Consider the following 25,674-nt stretch of genomic DNA (forward strand, 5'->3'; position numbering starts at 1 on the left):
CGCAAGGGGCTTGTAAATATGCCCCTCTTTTTCTTATATTCTATCTCAATTGATGCCATTAGTGAAATCCTTTACGCATCTCTCACACAATTTCATATTCTTGTCTGTGTGCCATTCCTATCCCTCTACATGCATTTACTGCTTGCACCCATGTTAAAGATTGCGTAAGGGGCTCGTAAATATGCCTCTCTTGTTTTATATTGTTTTTCAATTGATGCCATTACTGAAATCCTTTATGCATCTCCCACACCATTTCATATTGTTTTCTGTCTGCTTTTCCTATCCTTCTGCATGCATTCACTGACTGCACCCATGTTAAAGGTTGTGCAAAGGGCTTGTAAATATGTCCCTCTTTTTTTATATTGTTTCTCAATTGATGCCATTAGTGAAATCATTTATGAATCTCCCACACCATTTTTTATTGTTTTCTGTGCCCCATTTGTATCTCTGTGCATGCATTCACTGCCTCTACCCATGTTAAAGGTTGCACAAGGGGCTTATAAATATGTCAATTTTTTAATATAATTTCTCAATTGATGTCATTAGTGAAATCTTCTTCTTATTTACAATCCCCTTGCGTTCACCTTTAACAAAAAGAGGAGCATATTTACAAGCCCCTTGCGTCACCTTTAACAAAAATAGGAGCATATTTACAAGCCCCTTGCGTCACCTTTAACAAAAAGAGGAGCATATTTACAAGCCCCTTGTGTCACCTGTAACAAAAATAGGGGCATATTTACAAGCCCCTTGCGTCACCTTTAATAAAAATAGGAACATATTTACAAAACCCCTTGCGTCAACGTTAACAAAAAGAGGAGCATATTTACAAGCCCCTTGCATCAACTTTAACAAAAACAGGAGCATATTTACAAGCCCCATGCGCCACCTTTAACAAAAATAGGAGCATATTTACAAGACCCATGCGCCACCTTTAAAAACAAGAGGAGCATATTTACAAACCCCTTGCGTCACCTTTAACAAAAAGAGGAGCATATTTACAAGCCCCTTGCGTCACCTTTAACAAAAATAGGAGCATATTTACAAGCCCCTTGCGTCACCTTTACCAAAAAAAGGAGCATATTTACAAGCCCCTTGCATCACCTTTAACAAAAACAGGAGCATATTGACAAGCACCTTCGTCACCATTACCAAAAAAAGGAGCATATTTACAAGCCCCTTGCATCACCTTTAACAAAAATAGGAGCATATTTACAAGACCCATGCGCCACCTTTAACAAAAAGAGGAGCATATTTACAAGCCCCTTCCGTCACCTTTAACAAAAAGAGGAGCATATTTACAAGCCTCTTGCGTCACCTTTAACAAAAATAGGAGCATATTTACAAGCCCCTTGCGTCACCTTTAACAAAAACAGAAGCATATTTACAAGCCCCTTGAGGCACTTTAAACAAAAAAAGGAGCATATTTACAAACCCCTTGCGCCACCTTTATCAAAAATAGGAGCATATTTACAAGCCCCATGCGTCTCCTTAAACAAAAACAGGAGCATATTTACAAGCCCCTTGCGTCACCTTTAACAAAAAGAGGAGCATATTTACAAGCCCTTGCGCCATCTTTAACAAAAATAGGAGAATATTTACAAACCCCTTGCGTCACCTTTAACAAAAACAGGAGCATTTTCACAAGCCCCATGCTCTACCTTTAACAAATATAAGAGCATATTTGCAAGACCCATGCGCCACCTTTAACAAAAATAGCAGCATATATACAAGCCCCTTGCGTCACCTTTAACAAAAAGAGGAGCATATTTACAAGCCTCTTGCGTTACCTTTAACAAAAAGAGGAGCATATTTACAAACCCCTTGTCACGATTCAATCACGTGCACACCTTCACTGTCTACTCTTTCCCCCCTTTCTGTTTTCTATATTAGCCTCCTGTGTGCCTTCCGCGGTGCTTGTCACCTGTGGTTAGCCGTATCTTCGAGTACTGACGTTCAGGGTTATTGTGCGCATTGGAGCGTTTTCGAGTCTGTGTGAACGGTGCTGGGGAGAATCTATTCCTGGCCGTTCTCTTTGGGCGTTTCCGTCCGTCGAACACCGCGGAGCAGCTGTGTGGAGTTCCGAGCTGTGAGCTGAGAGCCGCGCTGAGAGCCGGAGAGAGAGACTCGCGCTGGGAGCCGCGCTGGCAGCTGGGGAGAGAGCCGCGCTGGAGCAAAGACAAAGGTACACGGAGCTCGCGGCCAGCAAGCAGTTCTAGTGCTTCATTCACCCTTACTTTTTTTATCGGACCTGTGGCTAGCGGATTGCTAGCTTGGGAAGAGTGTTTTGTAACTCTTCGTGTTTTTGTTCTAGACTTGGCTTTTTGTGGATATTTTGGCATTTGAACTCAGCCGAACATTTTTGTTTTCTTTAGAGCCGTTGAGAGGCTCGGATTTGGTGTTCCATCAATTCTTGGATTCGCGGACGAACATAAGTCTAGAAGGAACATTTGCATTATTCATTGAGCTGAAGCTTTATCGATATGACTGTGGATTACTTATGAGAAGCTTCCTGTTTCTCTCAGGATTTAGGGTTCTTGGGCAGATCCCTGTTTTCTTTTCCTTTTACTTTATTTTTCCTATTTTGCCTTCTTCTCTCAGAATGACTGTGGAAGCCTTATGATGTAAGTGTATTTCCTTCCATTGTATACATAGAAGCGGTAGTGTACCATAGGGAAGAGTGTAACTTTCCTGTTCTTGTGTCTCTGTGCAGGTACCTACTTACAGACCCAACATTTGGCGTTCTCCTGTTGTCGAGTCCTGTAGATGGTTTATGGCTGCCACTCCTTTATGTTTTATTTACCCACTTTTTCCCCTTCCCTGGGTGAGGTCCTCATAGGCGAGTGTTAGTCTTATACTCGCTTGTGATACCGTATCTAGGGAGGAGTGAATCTAGCTTCTACATCGCTCCTGCTGTACCGGATTCCAAGGTTAGTCAATCTGTATACGTTGTGACACCCCTTGCGCCACCTTTAACAAAAACAGGAGCATATTTGCAAGCTATTTGCATCACCTTTAACAAAAAAAGGAGCATATTTACAAGCCCCAATGCGTCACCTTTACCAAAAATAGGAGCATATTTACAAGCCCCTTGCGTCACCTTTAACAAAAATAGGAGCATATTTACAAGCCCCTTGCGTCACCCTTAACAAAAACAAGAGCATACTTACAAGTCCATTGCGTCACCTTTAACAAAAATAGGAGCATATTTACAAGCCCCTTCCGTCACCTTTAACAAAAAGAGGAGCATATTTACAAACTCCTTGTGCCACCTTTAACAAAAATAGGAGCATATTTACAAGCCTCTTGCGTCACCATTAACAAAAAGAGGAGCATATTCACAAGCCCCTTGCTCCACCTTTATCAAAAAGAGGAGCTTATTTACAAGCCCTTGCGTCACTTTTAACAAAAAGAGGAGCATATTTACAAGCCCCTTGCGTCACCTTTAACAAAAAGAGGAGCATATTTACAAGCCCCTTGCGTCACCTTTAACAAAAAGAGGAGCATATTTACTAGCCCCTTGTGTCACCTTTAACAAAAACAGGGGCATATTTACAAGCCCCTTCCATCACCTTTAACAAAAGAAGGAGCATATTTACAAGCCCCTTGTGTCACATTTAACAAAAAGACGATATACCAGCATTTGAGCAAAGCATAAGAAACAATCTAGAAAAAGAGCGACATGTTTACTAGCCCAATGAAACCATTAGCACTGTCTCTATACCAGCATTGAATCCAAACATGAGAAACACTTTAAAAAGAAGTCTACCCTATAGGCTAAGAGATGCAAACTGTGAGAAAACACAGGTAACTTTATGGAAAAAGGTGAAAGTATAATACCTTAATTCACGCAGACACTCAGTGTGATCCTTGTCAAAAATATTTAAGCCAGGCTTATTGCCCAAAAACATTTAGCATGTTAAATTGTTTAAGACACAGAGCGCAGCCCATTTAAATGTGCACTACATTACAATGCAGAAACCTGACTCATTTTCAAAATACAACAATAATGAAGCCCAATATGCTTGTTATGCTTCCCAATACTGCAAACAGCACTCTCTCTATATTAAATGAACCATTACTCCCCTTTAAAATTGCTTTAGAAAATTTAGAACAGTGTCAAACACACAGCAGATTTTCTTAAGCAGAATCTCTGAAATACAGCTCAGACACTGGAACCAGAAATGGCACAGTTTCCCATTAATTCTTCACACATATCTGTGGTCATAACCAATCAAATATCTTCCCACACTATTTCAAAACTAAACTAACATTTAATTGGTTCTACATTTGCACACTTTCAAACTCACATAATATTCACCCATCCCCCTAGTGCTCATTCAGCCTGTTACCATGGTGACTCCCACCTAACTAAGGACACAGGTAAAAAGTTCATCATACAATGTTGCAAATGAACCCAGCAAGGGTGTTTGAGCGCTCAATATACCAGCTAATCATGTGCATTGTTCCTTTCAAAGACCTTTTCTCAACCATTTGAATGGCTTCTTTCAAAAATCAAACTATGCACCCTAATATGCTGTGTTGCATTTTCAGAAAGCATCAATCACTTCTTAAGCTTCAAGTGCAGTGAATGTCATCCTCGTTTTTTTCTAACCTGCAAGCTTTCCAACTGCCATTTCATTTACAGCCCTCATCTGAGTACAACCAGACCTGCCTTGAAGATGCCTTCAGTATAGATTGTGGGACACAGCTTTATTTTCTGGTCTAAAAGGTATGCAGAAAACAGAGGAATTCATAACCTTGATTTACCAAATGTGGATATTTTGTGGATTGGCCCTAAGAGGATTGAGATGTCACCAATTGATACCATTGGTGAATTCTTTTTTGCATCTCTCACATCCTGACCTCCTAATTGTGCACTGTAGTGGAAATGATTTAGGCACATTGACTGGGGTAGGTCTGGAAATGCTTTTAAAGGACATCTTTGGACAATTGATGTCACTTTGTCCTCAAACTGCCTTTGTCTATTACAATATATGCCAAAGACAAAAATGGAATTGGTCCAACCAATTTTGTCCGCAGATTGACAAAAGCAAGGAAACATGTAAATAAATCTGTTTCTGCTTACATGAGAGACTATGGAATGGGTAGTATATACCACAATAACTTGCGTTACAACATGCAAGGCATCTATAGGAGAGATGGTGTACATCTCACTGATGATGTGAACAGAGTCTTTCTCTGTAACATCAGACTCTGCATTGGTACTTACTTGTAGGTACAAAAAAAACACAATTAACACAACAGCTCTTTTTAGAGCCAAATAACATCTAAACACTCAAATATGTTTTTTACCTTTATTTTTTTAATTAATTTTTAAAAAGGTCTGCGCACGGAGCACTTTCCAAGCACTCCCCGTACACGGACCTTCCGAAATATTTCATATTTTTTTTTTAAATAAACATTATTTTTGACCTGTGGAGTTCTTTAGAGGCCCCCTGAGAAGGCCTAGGGGGTCATGGACACTCATCCCTGCCCCCGTTCCACTTTTTCATCTTTTATTGTGAACTTTCTTTTAAAACCACAAAATGGTGGCGGTAGGGTTCACTCTCTGAGCACTCACAGGGTACTCTCCGAGCACTTCCTGTGCGCGAACCTAGAGAATTTTTTTAAAATAAACATTATTTTTGACTTTTGGAGTCCTTTAGAGGCCTCCTGAGAAGGCCTAGGGGGTCATGGACACTCAACCCTGCCCCCTTTCCACGTTTTCATCTTTTATTGTTAACTTTCTTTTAAAACCACAAAATGGCGGCGGTAGGGTGCGATCTCCAAGCACTCACAGGGCACTCTCAGAGCACTTCCCGTGCGCGGACATATAGAATTTTTTTTTTTTTTAATAAAAATTATTTTTAAACTTTGGAGTCCTTCAGGGAACCCCTTTCTACGTTTTCATCTTTTATTGTTCACTTTCTTTTGAAACAACAAAGTGGCGGCGATATTGCACTCAATACTACAAGTCTTACATCATACCACAATCACTTGGCAACTACCTCATAAATTACAAACAAACAATTCTTACTTTCTAAATATAAATTCAATCTTCAGAATTTTCAAGATTTAAAGGAACTTCCAACATTAACTGATCTGGTATTTCTTCTTCATTCACATCTTCTGGATTCTCCTCATGAAAAGTCTGCAAAGAAATTTCCTGGCACTCTATGGTGTCCAAACATTCTACAAATTCATCATCCACAGACTGATCAAAGAATTCCATCATGTATTCGCCTCCAACATCAACTTGATTATTACTGATACTGTCAATTTCTGGTTCATTCATAATCTCAACATAGGTTGCAGAAAATTCATAAAAAATTACAATGCCCTCCTCATTGTAGTGTTCCATTTTATATTTAAATTTTCTAGCTGTAACTTGGAAAGAAAAATAAATCACTTTAATTTATCGTTTTTAGAAATACTTAATATTAAACTAGCTTAATCAAGTCTTTAGTAATAAGGATAGTGCACTGCTGTTAGGGTAGTATAAAACGACAAGTCAGCATTGGTATTTAAAAAATTACAGCAATGCAGTTACATTTACACGGTTCCCATACTATCATGCAATCTCCATGTCTTTACATTTCAATAAGGCTTAAGGATATGAGTAAACTTACTATATAACACAAAAATGTTGCACTCTTTACTACAAATCTCACTTCATACAACCATTATTTGAACACTACCTCATAAATTACATTTAAAAAAGTTTAATTTCTCATACTAATTTTATTTACTAAATATAAATTTATTGTTGGGAATTTTCGAAATTTAAATCATCGTCTAACATTGCATCATCAGCAATATCAACATTGAAAATCTTCCAAAAAGAATCCTCAAACTCAATGAACTCCAAAGCTTCCATTAAATCTGAATCCAAGAATTCATCATATAAATCCTCCATGCCATCTCCTCCTTCATAAAGTTCTCCTTCAAAATTACTCTCATCAACAGGAACATTGAAGATTGAGAGAAAAACAACAATATAAAGAGAAAAGAAAAAGGAATAAGTGAAACAAAAGAATTTTAGAAAAAGATAAAAGGGAAAAAGAACAGTGGTGGACAGAAAGGGACACAGTGAGAGAGAGAGAATGACAGAGAGAGTAGCAAAACACTTTTCCTATTAACGTAAACTAAACAACATAGATCTCCTTACAAATTAACAACTCACCTTCTAGAAAACTGTTGAACAGTAAATACTGTGTCAATCTCACACCAGAAATTCAACTAAAAAAAATCCCTCAGAAGTGTACCTCAGACTCTACAATTACAAAATGGCTGTGTTTCCCTCTCATTTCTCATACATATTCAGATACCAGCCAATCAAATTTCATCATACACAAAATCAAAACCAAAGTAACATTTTAATTGGTTCAAAATTACAACACTTTCAAACTCACATAATCTTCAACCTACACCAACTGCTCTCTATCTATTACCATACTAACTCTTCACAAAACACCTATCTAAACCCAAAGGTGAAAAAGTCACCACTTAATATTACACTTAACCAACATCTAAACACTCAAACTTGGTATTTAAATGTATTTTTTTTGTCTTTTAAGACCACCGTCCGCCCACGGTGCGCGGTCCCCGCGTTTTTAAAAAAACACATGTTTTTTTCCGATCTTCGGGGTCCTTTAGAGACCCCATGACAAAACCTAGGTGGGTCAGGAATCTCTACCCGGCCCCCTTTTCAAGTACTAGCCTTCTGTTTACAGCTACCTTCTGCCACAAAAACAAGATGGCGGACAGCACCTCCTCATCTCGACTGACTGGAATGTTGACAGATGTCCAAAAGCCAATCAGAATTCCGCTCACGCACGCTAGGGTCTGCCCACAGTGCAAGGACTGTGCAAGGACCGTGCATGAACCGTGCGCGGACGGTGTCCCGCCCATAGATATATAATTTGGGAAAATTCAATTTTCTCAACAACTACTGGAGCGATTTTCACCAAATATAAAAAAGGCACTACTACATACCAGTCCCTACCATTTTGCCGAGTTTGGTGTAAATCCATTCAGCCGTTCGGGCTGTAGCCGTGTCTAAAGGTCCTATGGAAAATTGCATTGGGCTACATTTCACATTCAATTTTTGCAAAAACTACTGGAGGATTTTCACCAAACATAGCAAAGGCACATCTCCATACCAGTCCCTACCATTTTGCCAAGTTTGGTGTAATTCCATTCAGCCGTTCGGGCTGTAGCCGTGTCTAAAGTTTCCTATGGAAATGAACATGTAGGTAATATATATATATATATCGCAGCTCTCATTCACCAGCATCCACGCTTAGATGGAAACGGACCACTTAAATTGTGCCATAAAAGAAAAGTTTTATTCGCCTGCTCAGTCATGACGCGTTTTGGCTCTGGTGAGCCTTGATCACATGACACAGTTCGACAGACTATTTTTGTTTTTGAAGTGCAAGTGCTTACAAATTAGTGCTCACATGCAAGTTTTCAACAATGGACATAGTGGAAAGACTATTCAACTATTTTAAATGCTTCCTGAAGCCGTAAACCTGCATTTACATATCAATATAACTGCTTATAATTTATTCTTGATATGTATAAATATAAATATCAGATTCACAGTTAAAAAAACTTGTTTGTTTAAATACAGCGTACACACATCAGTATGACATTTCATAATTACTGAATTCATTGCGGCATTTGTTACGATGTGTAGTTAGCCACTATGGCATATAATACCTCTATTGGTGTGTGTAGTGTTAGAAGTGAGTAATAAATAAAATGTAAATAGACAGTGCAGAGAAAGTGGGTCAGATTTCATAAATAATGTTGTATGATGTTGGTTGTCAATGTTCGAATATGCTGCTGGTCTGATTGTTCATGCAGTTGTGACGTAGTATTTGATGACCCCCGGTTTACTTCCTAGATAAAATTTAAAGTTTGAAATTTAAAATTTAAAGTCTGAAGTCCATAGGTCTCGGCATATTGTCATATATAGCTTGATTGTGGTAAAGTACCCGATCACCCTCCAGTAGTGAGAAATCAGATGGGCAGATGAAGTGTATCGGGTATTGGTTTTGTAAATTGTTCAAATTCGCAATCATATAAAAACATCAATAAATATTTTGTATAAATACATCGCCAATACATATATAAATATGATAAAATTCATAATTATATCAAAAAAAATATCTTAAACCATAGTTGGGCATTTCTTATGTCATTAGACCACCTGAGCTGTATATTCTTTGACCGGAGTAACAACATATTATTTGGACACCAACCAAATATGATCACCATCTGATCTTATAAAGCGAAGCAAGTGTCATATTGTATCAACTTTTTAGGTAGAGTGCAAATAATTTCATGTGAAAAAATCTCATAATTAAAAATTCTCTGTAACACAAATTGACCCAGAATGACAATAATGGGGTAATCCAGTTTAAAGGCAAGTATACATATCTTCTGAAATGTTAAGGCCATTCGGTTGCTTGGTGTTGAGTTCTAAAACGTACTGTATTTCCAGTAGCCTCAGTGCACTCCCCCTCTTCTGCTTGGAAGAAATGTATCAATTACATACAATTTAAGGTCTTTGATGTAGGAAGAGTGCTTGTCCTTGAAGTGTCAGGGTACAGGATATGTATTGTCGTGATTACTGATGGCCCTGAGATGTTGCGTATACGTTTGTGTGCAGCCAGTTTAGTACTCCCTACATATATATATATATATATCCTTATTCCACTCTCAACGCCAGCATCCATACGGCGTCCACAAAAAACGAGAGAGACGGACTCTTTCCAAATTCAGCAGCCGCTGATGTTCTTTATTTTTTCAGTTTCATAAAGTGCATTACCGTGCCTAACCAAATGCGTTTCGGCGTACCTGACGCCTTGCTCGCTGGTGGTGATCGTGAGGTTCCCTCCATTATTTAAATTATAAAGTGCTACGTGATTGGTCATTGCATTTACATGGAAACAGTAAACATACTATACATTGCAACTTTGAAAACCCTTTTCGTCATCAATATATCAGCATTCATTTTGTCTCTTTTGAAACTATTACTATTGCATTCTTTCACAGTGCGAGCATTAAAATAATTATTAATCATTCTCAAACCGTAAAATATAAAATGTCAATATAATTGCAAAAATAGAGAATACCCCATTTACTTTCATGAGTGACCCTAAGCATTTGAAAATGCTGCATATTGAAAGGTTTCTTGCTTATATTAGTTTCGGTTTTCACTAATGCATTTCAGACCAATTACTTCACCTATTATGTGCATATGTGCTCAATCGTGCAGAATTAACAAACACTATCAGTAATGGTAACATATTTATCCTCCCATCAGGAAGTATATAATTACCATACTATAAAATTCATTCTTTGTATTTAAAAAGAGGGATTTGTGAGGGACAGAAAGGCGGTTCTATACAAACTTATGGGTTTACCTTTATATCTGTACAAATACATTATTGCAATACTACACCGTGTTGCGGTGTCTTGGTTCAGACTGGTCTTTTTTTAAAACAATATCCTCCTTCTGAGTGATTTTAGTACCATTCAATGAATGTCCCCTCATTTTGTATCCTAATCATTATCCAGAGAAGTATCTATTGCTCTCATTAGTAGTGTTGTTAATTTCACCTGAAACACCAAAATTCCTGTTTAGGAACACCATATAAAAAATATAAATACATGATCAATTTAAAAACCTTATATAAAATATAAAAGGTTTTCCTATCTATTACAAACATTTTAGGAAATAAAGTGCTTCATACTTCACTACTATGTCCTTAAATGAAGAAGTAAGTGCCCTTGCTCTAAAATTATTATCAGGGTTCCACATTTTCGGGACACTTAAAGAAAATGGTGCAAATCATCACATGTATTCAGGCCCTTTGGACTCTTGCTATCCAGCTCTAAAATGTAACTGGTTTCCAGTCTGCGGAGTTTTTTCTCCCTATCTCCCCCTCTTTTACTGCTAGGAAAATGATCAATTACAAAATATGTGAGAACATTGAGGTTGTTCCCATGTTCTGCTTTTATATGTCTAGCTACGGGGTAGTTAGGGTCCGAATACACTATGGCCCGTAGGTGCTGCACAATCCTAGCCTGTGCTGGAAGCTTAGTGCTTCCAACATATCTTAAACCACAAACACATGTTAGAATATACACAACATACTCAGTCTTACATGTGTAATGACCTTTGATTTTAATGGGCCGATCTGAGAATGCGGTTGTGTATGTGGTAGTATTGGAACCAAATTTGCAGGCTCTGCAAGATGCACATTTAAAAAAAAACATTACGGGCGGATAGCCAGTTATCTTTGTTGAAAGTTTCAGGGCTGGTTTTTACAAGGTCTGATTTCATTGAATGGGCCTTTCTAATGGTGAAATTAGGTTTATGCACATAAATCTCACTATATATATAGTTTCACCCAGCACAACGATAGTTACGCCAATGCACTTCAGTCCAAGCAGAAAATATCACTTCCAATTGCGTGGTCCAAGAATTATTTATTCAATTCAATTCCAGCCTGTTAAATCAGGTAATGGAACAACAGCCCCAACGCGTTTCAGCGATAAACTCGCCTTGTTCACGGGTGGTTGGTTCAACAAATTGACAACAATAAATAAAGTTCGTGTAACACAAGTCTCCTGTGGTTCCCCATGTGTGAAAATCAACAACGGACTAAAACCGAACTCATGGTGGCCATATTGTAGTGGTGTTAAGCGTGCAAGCATAAAATAGACTGACACTCTCTTTTAAAAAAATAACTCACTGACAAACATACAATTCAAGTGTCAGTGTGTCGAACCAAAAGGTCTAGTTACATGAATTATACTGTTAGCAGCCTAAATGGCAAATATACATATTACGAGTGCAAGTGCAATATATAACTATGTATAGGTCTGTTAACCTCACGTTAGAATGATGAGTATCACTCAACTGAATAGAACAGTGCAAGACCATTGGAAACATTAATGACATCTATACTTTCTAGACATTTTGTAGAAACATTTCAATATAACTCCCAAGTTGGAGTAGAATCTCAGTAGCACAAAACGATTTATACTTTGTGCTCCAACCCAAGTGGGGACCCACATTCTCTGGTATGCCGTTTCTTCACAGAATACCTAGATAAAAGGGAAAAAAAAACGGCCAGTCAAACTCTTTCCACAAATAGCACCTGATCCATCCAATCCAGGCCTCAGATTCTTAGTACAGTAAAATTGCATTTATAAACCAAACAAAACCAAAAATTAGTGTAATAAAAAAGAAGTAAGTAAAAATAAAAATAAAATGGCATGTATAATATAAAAAATATTAAAAACCTCAGGAGTACTGTACAGGGGACTCAGATATAGACATTCCATTGAAAGGAGATATACTCGATAAAGATAGACCAGTAAACAATGCCTGATTTACATCATCATGTTATTCCCCGAGATGCCAGATCATTTCCTCCTCAGAATTAAGGCCCCCAGAGATCAAAGTGTCTAAGTCTATGATGTACCTGTTTTCAAGTTGCCGCAACTTACGGATTTTATCCCCACCTCTCCTCATGGGTGGTAGTTTGTCAATCACAAAGAATTTTAAAAGGTTGCGGTTACTATTGTGATATTCTTCAAAATGTCGGGCAACGGGTGAGGCTTGTGCTTTGTTTTGAATAGCCCTCATGTATTCTGGCACATGTTTTTGGCTGGAAACATTGTGCTCCCAACATATTTTTTAGAACAGGGGCAAACAAGGATATAAACACAATATTCAGATAAGCAAGTAAGGTGTTTCCCAACAGTCTTCTCCTTTTCTTCTATGGGATAGAAAACCTTTTTAACATTAGTGCTATACTTGCATGCCTTGCATTTCATGCAGGTATAAAAGCCCTGAACATCATTGCTTCTGGATTTGTTGGTGCTCACTTCGTTTTTGCTAAGCTTGTTTCTAAGTGAGTCTGCCTTGCAGTATGTCATGTTTGGAGTGTCTCCCAGAACGTCCACCAATGTAGGTTCCGTCTTGAAAACATTCCAATGTCTTTTAAGACTACTTTGTACCTTCCAGGATTTTGAATGGTATGTGGAGATAAACCTGACCACGTCATTGTTCTGTCTTTCTGGTTTATCATGGGGAACCAGAAGGGTGGCATGACTAATCTTGCTAGCTTTCATGAATGTCTCCTCAATGACTTTAGGGTGATAGCCCCTTTCCCTGAAGCTCTCTTTCATACATTCTCCCTCAAGGTTGAAGTCTTGATCTATACTACAGTTCCTCCGAGCCCGGGGGAACTCACCAAAAGGAAAACTATGGATCAAAGATCTAGGATGTCCACTCTGCATGTAGCAGTGTATTGCCTGCAGTATCTTTGCGATACAGTTTCATCACCAGTTTACAATTCGATACTTCAATAGACAAATCTAGAAATACCATCGTCTTATCGCTGATATGTCCTTAAAGGGTGGGATTGGGATCATTTTTATTGAGATCCTGTATAAAGAGCTCAGCCTGGGCCCATGGGCCATCCCAGATGATAAATAAATCATCTATATACCGCATCCACATTTTGACGTGGCTGCGGTATAATTTATGTGTCCTTGCCACCTGTTGCTCCCAGCCCGCCATAAACAGATTGGCAAAACGGGGAGCAAAGCAGGTTCCCATTGCTGTCCCTTGTTTCTGTCTATAATAGACATCATTGAAAACAAAAAAGTTTTTCTCAAGGCAAAAGGTCATCATCTGAATAATCATCTCTGTGTGATTCAAATATGAAATGGATCTGGTCTTTAGGTATTGACGGCATGCGTCAATTCCATCCTTGTGTCTGATAGATGTGTATAAACTACACACATCTAAAGAAATGAGTAAGTAATCATCTTGCCATATGAAATCTTTCAACTTATTAATGAAGTCCCTGCTGTCCTTCAGACATGAGGGTACTTTTTCTACCAGGGGACGTAGAAAAAAGTCAATGTATTTGGATGTGTTCTCTAACAGAGAGCCCATCGAAGAAACAATGGGCCTACCCGGAGGTTTCGTGGAGTTCTTGTGGAGCTTGGGCAAAAGATATAACACTGCAACCTTGGGGTTATGATTTAATAGCAAAGAATATTCATTCCACTCTATAATGCTCGGGTTTCCAAACGGATTGGAAGCATCATGAGCGCAGGACTTTCATTTCACACACAGCGCACTGAATCACACAGGCAGCCTACTCAAGGTACTAACCGCATGCAAGATGAATCCCAGACCCTCGACTTTACTATAAAGTTAAAAATGAAATATGCATCACTAGAGTGACTTCAAGTCCCATAATGCCAGGTATGACGTCGAATGAAAACACACACCTACCTTGGGGCTTTGCTTAATAAAAGGTCACAAAATCACACGGTGCATCTTCGAGCGTCTGATGGAAGCAGCCCCTGAGGAGGGGGGGAGGTTCCCCCAGAAACGCGTCGGGCAAACAACTATTAGGCAGTGTGAAGACGTATGCTGGAACTAAAGAGCCCGGAGGGCAGAGCCCTGCAGAGTGCCCCTAGGATGCTCAGGCATTTGTATAAACACTTTTCTACACAGCGGCCTGGCCGTGGAGGGAGCACCTTCGCCTGCCAATCTGAAAAAAACACGAGCAGCAGGAAGAGCTCGGGTTTCCAAACGGATTGGAAGCATCATGAGTGCAGGACTTTCATTTCACACACAGCGCACTGAATCACACAGGCAGCCTACTCAAGGTACTAATCGCATGCAAGATGAATCCCAGACCCTCAACTTTACTATAAAGTTCACAATGAAATATGCATCACCAGAGTGACTTAAAGTCCCATAATGCCAGGTATGACGTCGGATGAAAACACACGCCTACCTTGGGGCTTTGCTTAATAAAAGGTCACGAAATCACACGGTGCATCTTCGAGCGTCTGATGGAAGCAGCCCCTGAGAAGGGGGGGAGGTTCCTCCAGAAACGCGCCGGGCAAACAATTATTTGGCAGTGTGAAGACGTATGCTGGAACTAAAGAGCCCGGAGGGCAGAGCCCTGCAGAGTGCCCCTTAGATGCTCAGGCATTTGTATAAACACTTTTCTACACAGCGGCCTGGCCGTGGAGGGAGCACCTTCGCCTGCCAATCTGAAAAAACATGAGCAGCAGGAAGAGCTCGGGTTTCCAAACGGATTGGAAGCATCATGAGCGCAGGACTTTCATTTCACACACAGCGCACTGAATCACACAGGCAGCCTACTCAAGGTACTAATCGCATGCAAGATGAATCCTAGACCCTCGACTTTACTATAAAGTTCACAATGAAATATGCATCACCAGAGTGACTTCAAGTCCCATAACGCCAGGTATGACGTCGGATGAAAACACACGCCTACCTTGGGGCTTTGCTTAATAAAAGGTCACGAAATCACACGGTGCATCTTCGAGCGTCTGATGGAAGCAGCCCCTGAGGAGGGAGGGAGGTTCCCCCAGAAACGCGTCGGGCAAACAATTATTTGGCAGTGTGAAGACGTATGCTGGAACTGAAGAGCCCGGAGGGCAGAGTCCTGCAGAGTGCCCCTTAGATGCTTAGGCATTTGTATAAACAATTTTCTACACGGCGGCTTGGCCGTGGAGGGAGCACCTTCGCCTGCCAATCTGAAAAAACACGAGCAGCAGGAAGAGCTTGGGTTTCCAAACAGATTGGAAGCATCATGAGCGCAGGACTTTCATTTCACACACAGCGCACTGAATCACACAGGCAGCCTACTCAAGGTACTAATCTCATGCATGATGAATCCCAGACCCTTGACTTTACTATAAAGTTCACAATGAAATATGCATCACCAGAGCGATTTCAAGTCCCATAATGCCAGGTATGACGTCGGATGAAAACACACGCCTACCTTGGGGCTTTGCTTAATAAAAGGTTACAAAATCACACTGTGCATCTTCGAGCGTCTGATGGAAGCAGCCCCTGAGGAGGGGGGAAGGTTCCTCCAGAAACGCGTCGGGCAAACAATTATTTGGCAGTGTGAAGACGTATGCCGGAACTAAAGAGCCCGGAGGGCAGAGCCCTGCAGAGTGCCCCTTAGATGCTCAGGCATTTGTATAAACACTTTTCTACATGGCGGCCTGGCCGTGGAGGGAGCACCTTCGCCTGCCAATCTGAAAAAACATGAGCAGCAGAAGAGCTCGGGTTTCCAAAAGGATTGGAAGCATCATGAGCGCAGGACTTTCATTTCACATACAGCGCACTGAATCACACAGGCAGCCTACTCAAGGTACTAATCGCATGCAAGATGAATCCCAGACCCTCGACTTTACTATAAAGTTCACAATGAAATATGCATCACCAGAGTGACTTCAAGTCCCATAATGCCAGATATGACGTCGGATGAAAACACACGCCTACCTTGGGGCTTTGCTTAATAAAAGGTCACGAAATCACACGGTGCATCTTCGAGCGTCTGATGGAAGCAGCCCCTGAGGAGGGGGGAGGTTCCCCCAGAAATGTGTCGGGCAAACAATTATTTGGCAGTGTGAAGACGTATGCTGGAACTAAAGAGCCCGGAGGGCAGAGCCCAGCATGGTGCCCCTTAGATGCTCAGGCATTTGTATAAACACATATATATATATATATATATATATATATATATATATATATATATATATATATATATATATATATATATATATATATATATATATATATATATATATATATATATATATATATATATATATATATATATATATATATATATATATATATATATATATATATATATATATATATATATATATATATATATATATATATATATATATATATATATATTACCTACTGGCGATAGCCAGTAGGTATATATAGTTAGGATTAATTCTCTATGGAACTTTTGAAAATTCTATGTCTAATAACTTTGGCGTTTGTGGACGGAATCGGCTGGAATTTTCAGGAAAATAGCACATTGTGTTTCTGAGCAGCCCTTGAAAATTTGGGGGGGTTTCGTCAAGGGGGGGCCGAGAAAAAAGGGGGGTCCCAAAACGCGTTTTTCCCATGTTAATTTCCATAGGGCGTTTGGCCTCACTTTTAGCTCGAACGGCTGAATGGATTTGCACGAAACTTGGCAAAATTGTAGGGACTGTTAGCCCGATGTGCCTTTGCTGGGTCTCAATATATGTGCTCCAGTGGATTTTGAGAAATTAACGTTTAAAAAAATTTATATATCTGTGACAGCGTCCCAGATAGCGCTCCAGATCGCGTACTTTTCGCGTCACGGAGCTTTGCGAAGCGATGCTGATTGGCTCTCCGGTGTCTGTCAACATTCTAAACAGTCCGGTGCGGCCGCCATCTTGCCTCTCGGTAGGATCGAGAGACAAGAAGAGGTGAAAAACGAAGGGGGAATTTAATGAAAGGGGGCAAGGTAGACCCCTCTTGACCCCCTAGGAATGATGTGGGGGTTATTAAAGGGTCCCGTGGGGAAAATAAAAAAAATTTGATTTTTCACGGTAGAAGCGCTTCCCGGATCGCGAACCGGGCCGCAAACTGGTAGCGAAACGGGAATTCGCCATTTTGTGTTTCGGTTTAATTAAATTACAGGGTATAAGGGGGTACGGGAGACGTATCCTGACCCCTTATGTTTTCTGAGGGTGGCTGAGGAGGCTCATATATGTTGATACATGTCTTCCAGCGGCTGTGCGTGAGCTTTTTATTTTTTTTGCTGCGTGACGTCTGTTAACGTTCGATTCGATGGAAATCAGGAAGTGTTGACCGCCATTTTGTCACTGCGATAAAATATTTTGTTATAAATTAATCCTTATTGATAAACATTGTCTGCGCCATCTTGCCTTTTTTCCAATGCCACAATTTTGTCGTGCACAGCAGCCATTTTAGATGCCTTGACCAGACCCACTCTCTGCACGCCGTCGATTCTCAGCACGGCTCCCCACCCTCGCAAGCATCTCCCCCACGCACTGGTCACCCCCGCTCTCTCTCTCATGCATGGGCCATAAACCTCCCCCCATCTGCGCTGCTCTTCCCTGAGAATCATACCCCGTGCCCGCCCGACACCTTCCTTTCACCCTATTCACTACCGCACCCTCTGACACTCCTCTTCCTCTGTGTCCGATTGTCCAGGTCGGTCACCTAGCCCTGCGGATGTAGTTTATGGCCCCAGCTGTAGAGAATCCAGACATGCCAACCCTCCCGATTCAGGCGTGAGACTACCGATTTCAGTGCTAGTCTCCCGCCTCCCGATTCCTGCAAGCAAAAACCCGATTCCTCGGGGGTTTCAGCTGACAGGGCTTGGTATTGTGTAACGTGCTAATTCTTCCAGGAAACGTCAGAGGGCCGATGCAGGGGCTCTAGAAGGGATGATAAACCATTTAAGCCTCATTAACAAGCGCATGGTCTTTTAAAGATCTGTGAAGTACTCGGGCGGCGGTGTGTGTGCCCTGTTTCAGGAGCGGGCGGGGGGCGGGGGGGGGCACTGCCAGCAACTTGCCAGGCCAGGCAGTGTTCAACACTTGCATCACCCTTTCTCTGCCTGCTATTGCGCTCCATGCTTCGGAAAGGTAAGAAAAAGAACGTGCATTTGAGTTTGAAATGTCCGATCCTGCAGCAGCACACTTCCAAAGCCCACACATGACAATAACCCGATTCAAGGCCCCATTCTCCCGATTTTTTTTTTTAAATCTCCCACTTTGCTCTTCTGAAATGTTGGCATGTATGAGAATCACCCCTCTTCAAAGGAGTTACAGTAGATGAAGGCCCCCACCCCATGAGATCGGTCACACCATACGGGTTCCTACTATCTGATAACCATCCTGTATTGTGCTTGGGGAGAGGATTCTCACTGTGAGGGTGTGTGGGACCGAGCCTGAAGCGGAAGATTCCAGGGATGCCTCTTTGTACATCAAAGTTTTTACAATTATGTGTCACATTAATAATATATAGCACTCCAACAAATTAGTAGGATTATAAAACTTTAATAACTTATAAATATATACAACGCAACAAAAACAGTAAACACATTTAAACATTTTTTTGTAAAAAGAAGCAACAATGGTCAGTAGCTGTGTTTTGTGCGAATAGTCCCAAGGCAGCACAACGAGCTGAGTTCTGGACGGCACCCAGGTGATGTCACCTGGGTGCCGCACTGGTTTTTGGTATCCTACAATGCAGCTCCGAAAAATGGCGTGGGGCGTCCCTGGGGAGGCCTTGTCAGTAGCGGTCTGTTGTGCGAATAGTTCCAAGGCAGCAGAACGCGCTGAGATGTGGATGGCACCCAGGTGATGTCCAGTAAACTGCTGCACTGGTTTTTGTATCCTATAATGCTGCTCCGAAAAACGGCGTGGGGCGCCCCGGGGGGGGGGGGGGGAGGGGGGGGGAGGCGGCGTGAATGGGCCTCCCCAGGTGGCGGCTCGTGTGCTGTAGTGGGGCGCCCCTTTACCGTTTCAGTTGCCATTCCGCCCGCTTTTGGTACACTGTGCCAAAATCCGCCATTCAGCTGAGTTGCGCCCACTCTTGCGGTTCAGCGATAGGCGGCTGCCACAGGACTCTCAAAATGGCGGCCGCTCTTTCCTTTTTGGGCCTGGTCCACTAAAATGGCCCTGGGACACCTTGGAACTCGGACGCTTGTCTGCTAGGTCTTGGACCCCATTCTCGAAAGCGTCCCCTCAGCCGTGAAGATTCTACAAAAGTCTTGGGGGCCCTCGACTCCTGCAGGCTTCCGGTGGGGAGCGGCTGCCATGATTGCTCGCGGAAGGACCACGACGGAGCCACGAGATGGTGGTGTTTTCATGCCGACGCCAGCTTCAGTATGAAACATCCAGAAACAAGGTGGGGCTTTCATCGTTTTGGAAAAAAAAATGTTCTAAACCAATGAAAAGTGTTATTTTTAGGTCATATGACCAAGCCTTCCATCATTAGGAAACCTAAAGTAAAATGAACCAATGAAAAGTTTTATAAACAAGTCACATGACCTGTTATGCGGCATAGGGCTATAAAAAGCGTAGAAAATCCGTTGGCATGTGAGGCGGCGTCAGTAGCGGACCGATGTGCGAATAGGCCGAAGGCAGCACAACGCACTGAGATCCGGATGGCACCGAGGTGGTGTCCAGCAAGTTGCTGCACTGGTATGGCTATCCTGCAATGCTGCGCCGAAAGTCGGTGTGGGGCGCCCCGTTGGCCTGTGAGGTCGCGTCAGTCAATTGGAAAAGCAATGTGATGCTGTGCGTCGCCCCCAAGATGGGGGCTCCTCGGCTGCAGTGGGGCGCCCCTTGGTGTTTCACTCGCTATCCAGTTGAGTTGCGTTCTCACTTGCGGCTACAGTAGGCCGAAGGCAGCACAACGCGCCGAGATCTGGATGGCACTGAGGTGGTGTTTAGCAAGTTGCTGCTCTGGTGTGGCCATCCTACAATGCTGCACCGAAAGTCGGCGTGGGGTGCCCCGTTGGCCTGTGAGGAGGTGTCAGTAGCGGACCGATGTGTGATTAGGCCGGAACCAGCACAAGGCGCCAAGATCCGGATGGCACCGAGGTGGTGTCATAGTTGAGAGTTCTGAGCAGTGCTTGTAACACTGTCTGAAGCTTATTTGCACCTGCTACAGCTTCACTATCGCCCTGGTGTGACCAAAGATCGCCCATGACATAGGCGGCCGGCTCCCGGGGTCTGGCGGAACTTTTTTCCTTTTCCTTTCTGCATCTTGTCCCACAATCCGTTTGACCTGAAGACACGACCAGGTCCCTGAATGTGTGCAGGGGGACGCTATTGATTGAATCAAAATGGCGGCTTCACACAAAGCTGAGTCAAGCGTTGCTGTTGATGCTATACAGACAAAAATTGGTTTTCAGTTTGTACATTCTTCAGGATTTTTTTTTCCATCCAAGGCTGGTTGAGAGTTTGTAGAACAATGGCTTCAGATTTTCAACATACTACTCTTCAACATTCTTCCTAAATGTAACAATGTGAGACTCACTAGGAGAACGGCTGTTTATCTTTCCTTTCAAAATGCTGCCAACAATATTTTCTGAATGGAAGACACCATCTTGTAGCATAAAGGGCCGAAAGGGGTTCTGGTCCGGCGCTGGTTGGTGGAGACATTTTGACTATATCCTGGACCTGCCCGGCCTCGCCCAAAATGGCGCCGGTATAAATGGGACTCGTAACTCCTTGTTGTGTACTGGTTGAACAACCTTGATATCACGAGATATGAATGCAGTTTTGAAGCACATGGCGGGCGGGGACGAGAATTGATTAAATCTTTCGACATCCCTATTGATATTAAGTTCTGATGTGTTATTGATTACTGTACTATTGAAAGTTCGAATTAACGTCACCCATGGTACTTGCCCGCAAATGTATATCTAGATAATTTTATTGAAAGTGGCCCTGTCGTATTTTAATTACAAAATGTACGTCCACCGATTCCGCAACTGTTAGACACCTTAGTTCTTGCAACCTAATGGCCCGCTCGTTACGTTCCTCTACAATGTAAATGTCTCCTCATCATATACGATTTCAGTTTGCTCCGTGGCCGGCCCACGTGGTTATAGGCCCGTATTTGTATACTGACATTTTCACAATAAAGGTTTTTAAAACAAAACATGGTAGTAGTATTTACTTTGGTAAAGTTTTTAATTTTAGTCACTGTTTTCGAATCAGTAAAAGGCAAGTGAAATAAAGCAGTCCAATTACATGACGGATAAAAGGTATAATACGCAGGAACGCAGTAAAGATAAATGGTCAAGGGCAGTTGTGTTTTCCACTCCTGCAACATAAAGTGATCGATAAGAATCTGATAATCAGGTGTATCGGCGACTAAGACAGCAGGCCGAGCCTCTTTTACTCAACGGCTCCGTCATGGAACGAAGAAACGCCCTTTTTCTCGAAAAAGGAATATATTTTACTTGCAGGACAGTTGTAAATTTTCCGGGAAAGTACATTAGCCTGGAACATTATAACATATATGTTTAAGAAAAAATTATGTTCGAAACCAATAAAAAGCGTAATTTTTAGCTCATATGACCAAGCCTTTCATCATTAAAATAACAAAAGTAAAATGAACCAATGAAAAGTTTTATTAACAAGTCACATGACCTGTTATGCTTACGTTACGCGCTGCGCGCCGCGCCCTGGATCGCTTCCGGGAAGCTGCGCTTCGCGCACCGGAGCACTTCCGGGTGCGCTAACGCGGCGTGTCATATAACGCATTACGCGACAACGTAGGTCCAGAATATAGTCAAAATGTCTCCACCAACCAGCGTTCGGAACACAACCCCTTTCAGCAGTCTAAAAAGTTCTGTTAAATGACAACAGAAGGGACAGGCAACAAGAACCGTCAGTCAAAGAGGGGAGGGCAAGTTCTTCTCTACCGGGTCATGTTGGGGCGCTACCGGAACTGATCGAATTGGTAGTCTACAGTGTTTCTGGATGTTTCAGACTGAAGCTGGCGTCAGCATGAGAGCACCACCATCTCGTAGCTCAGTCGTGGCCATTCCACGAGCAATCATGGCAGCCGCTCCCCACCAGAAGCCTGTGGGAGTCGGGGACCCCCAAGACTTTTGTAGAATCTTCAAGGCTGAGGGGACGCTTTCGAGAATGGGACCCAAGCCCTATCAGGCAAGCGTCCGAGTTCCAAGGTGTCCCGTGGCCATTTTAGTGGACCACGCCCAAATCTGAAGAGCCGGCCGCCATTTTGAGAGTCCTGTGGCAGCCGCCTATCGTTGCATCGCAAGAGCGGGAGCAACTCACCTACATGGTGAGCGGGACGCTGTAGTCGCAAGAGCGGGCGGTAAACAGCTGAATGGCGGAAGAGGCACAGTGTAGCAAAAGCGGGCGGAATGGCAACTGAAACGGTAAAGGGGCGCCCCACTACAGCGTGTCTTCAGGTCAAACGGATTGTGGGACAAGGTCCAGAATGGAAGAGTCATCAAAAGGCAAAAGGTTCCGCCGGACCCCGGGAGCCGGCCGCCTATGTCGGGGGCGATCTCAGGCCACACCAGGGCAACACGACTTGGGGAGGGGGCAGGAGCTAAGTGCCATCTCACCGCCCCTCGGGGGCCTCCGTCAAGCGGTTCAGGGAGGCACCGCATCACATTGTTTAACAATGCAGTCAGGTCCACAAACGGCCCTCACTTACTTTGAGAATAGTGAAGCTGCAGTAGGTGCAAATAAGCTTCAGACAGTGTTACAAGCACTGCTCAGAACTCTGAACTATGGCACCCAACATCCAGGACTTATGCCATTTGAGCATGGCAGTGACATCGAAGCAACTCAGGGACCAAAACCATGAACGTACACTAACATATGAAAATCTTACTTGGGGAGGGGGCAGGAGCCAAGCGCCCCCTCCCAGTCTGCGCCACCACACCGTATGTTGAAAATCTAAAGCCATCGTTCTACAAACTCCCAACCAGCCTTGCATGGAAAAATCTAGAAGAATGTACAAACTGAAAACCAGTTTTGGTCTGCATAGCATCAGCAGCAACGCTTGCTATCAGAGTGCATGAGTTTCATGCTCGATCGATTGAGCTAGCCGGATCGGGCAACAAAAAGTATAAAATAGTTATGTAAATAGTTATTTAATAAAATGTTTTACCCTGTTACTTTGCTGGTGTGTTGTATATATTTATAATATTTGTATAGGGTTTGTCCTTATTTTGGGTGGGGTGGGGTGGGCGGCAGAGTCGAGCTGTCTTGCAGCCATCATGGTGTGGAGCTAAGTTCATCTTACTAGTTTCGTATTTCTCATGAGGGGTTGTTCTTAATGTTTCTATTTTAGCGAGGTCAAAAACAGATCCCATTAGTGGCCTACTGATTTTGCTCGATTCCTTTTGTTTTTTTTAACTATTTTTCACTATCTGCAAAGACTAAACAGAGTATTGCGACTCTGTGCTTGTTTGTAAATACAGAATGAACCAAAGAGAACCAATTCTAAAACAGTAAATGCTTGGATAGCAATCAATCAAATAGAGAGAGAAGCAGGCACGACGGATTACAATGGGGGCAAAGGCCTGCGTTAACTACCCTTCACTATCTGCAAAGAGAGAGTACTGCTAAGAGAAAAGAGGGGGGGGGCAGCGTTCAAAGCACATCAGCGTGCATAAACACGTAAATGTTTTTACCTATCATGTACTTGACATTTGACAGCATTTGATATTTGGTATTAAAAAAACATTGAAATTCACAGAAAAAACCATAGGTTTTAGGCCATATATAGTTAGGGATTTGCATTTACAAAACCTTATTTTACTCGCATAAAACCATTGAAATTCGCATATATAGTTAGATGTGCTAACTATATATCGCGCACCCGCAATCCACTGCTGATGATGTCACATATTACATCATTCATGACATGGTCAGTGACATCACTGATGACATCACTGACGACAACTCAAATGACATCACTGATGACAACTCAAATGACATCACTGACAACATCACTGATGACATCAATCATGTGATAATACGATCAACCTCTTCAGACTCTAATATAACTTTAGATACACTCAGAGTAAACAGACACTCACAGACTGTCACTCATCCATGGAGTTACTCACACGCCTAGTCAGTCATGCACTGAATCAATCACACCTCCATATCCTCAACTATACAGTTATACACACCTTACTTATTCAAACATATACTAACACATATTTACTCTTTTATACAATCCCTGATACAAGTTCACAATGATCCATACAGCCACTCACACATTCACTGGCTCTTATGCACAGTAATTTATATATGTGAACTTTCACATGTACTGTGTTTTACATATGTACTTACTTTGACATGTAGCACTGAGATATCCATTCACTCACCAATACATTCGTACACAGTCAACCACCCATACAGCTGTTTCCACATGCAGTTTTGAACCCATAGATCTAGTGAATAAACTGTTCACACATGCATGCACAGAGTCACACACCTCCCAGCCACCCCCACACACACACTCACTATCTCCATACAAATACTTGGGCAACCAATCAATAACCCATACAGTTACTCATATAGCTACTGATCAACACATGCAGCAGTTCATAGAACAACAGATATAATGATGCACAAATTAAGATAGTTTAGTCACTAACCCATGCACTCAGTGAGACACATTTAATCACTCTCTCATACAGTCAGTCATGCACCTACTAAATCCTTCATCCAGACACTTATACATCCACTCATTCTTCAATATGTAAGACATATTTTAACTTTACAGAAACACACAGCCACTGGATGATGTCATCAGTGATGTCATCAGTGGATTGCGGGTGCGCGATATATAGTTAGCGCATCTAACTATATATTCGAATTTCAATGGTTTTATGCGAGCAAAATAAGATTTTGTAAATGCAAATCCCTAACTATATATGGCCTAAAACCTATGGTTTTTTCTGTGAATATATATATATATATATATATATATATATATATATATATATATATATATATATATATATATATATATATATCCGAAGAGCTGCTGACACAGATTGGGTGCAACGACAAAGTTCCATCCAGCACCAAAGAAGCAGACACGAGCCCAAGGTAAGTGCAAAAAAGGCTTGTAGCGTTTTATTCCTTCAAAAGTCCGCCATAACGCGTTTCACCACCGAGGTGGCTTGATCACATGACTAGGTGTGTGAGTAACTCCATGGATGTGTGACAGTCTGTGAGTGCCTGTTTACACTGAGTGTATCT

Source organism: Lissotriton vulgaris, chromosome 5 (genome assembly GCF_964263255.1).
Source record: "Lissotriton vulgaris chromosome 5, aLisVul1.2, whole genome shotgun sequence".
Lineage (NCBI taxonomy): Eukaryota > Metazoa > Chordata > Amphibia > Caudata > Salamandridae > Lissotriton > Lissotriton vulgaris.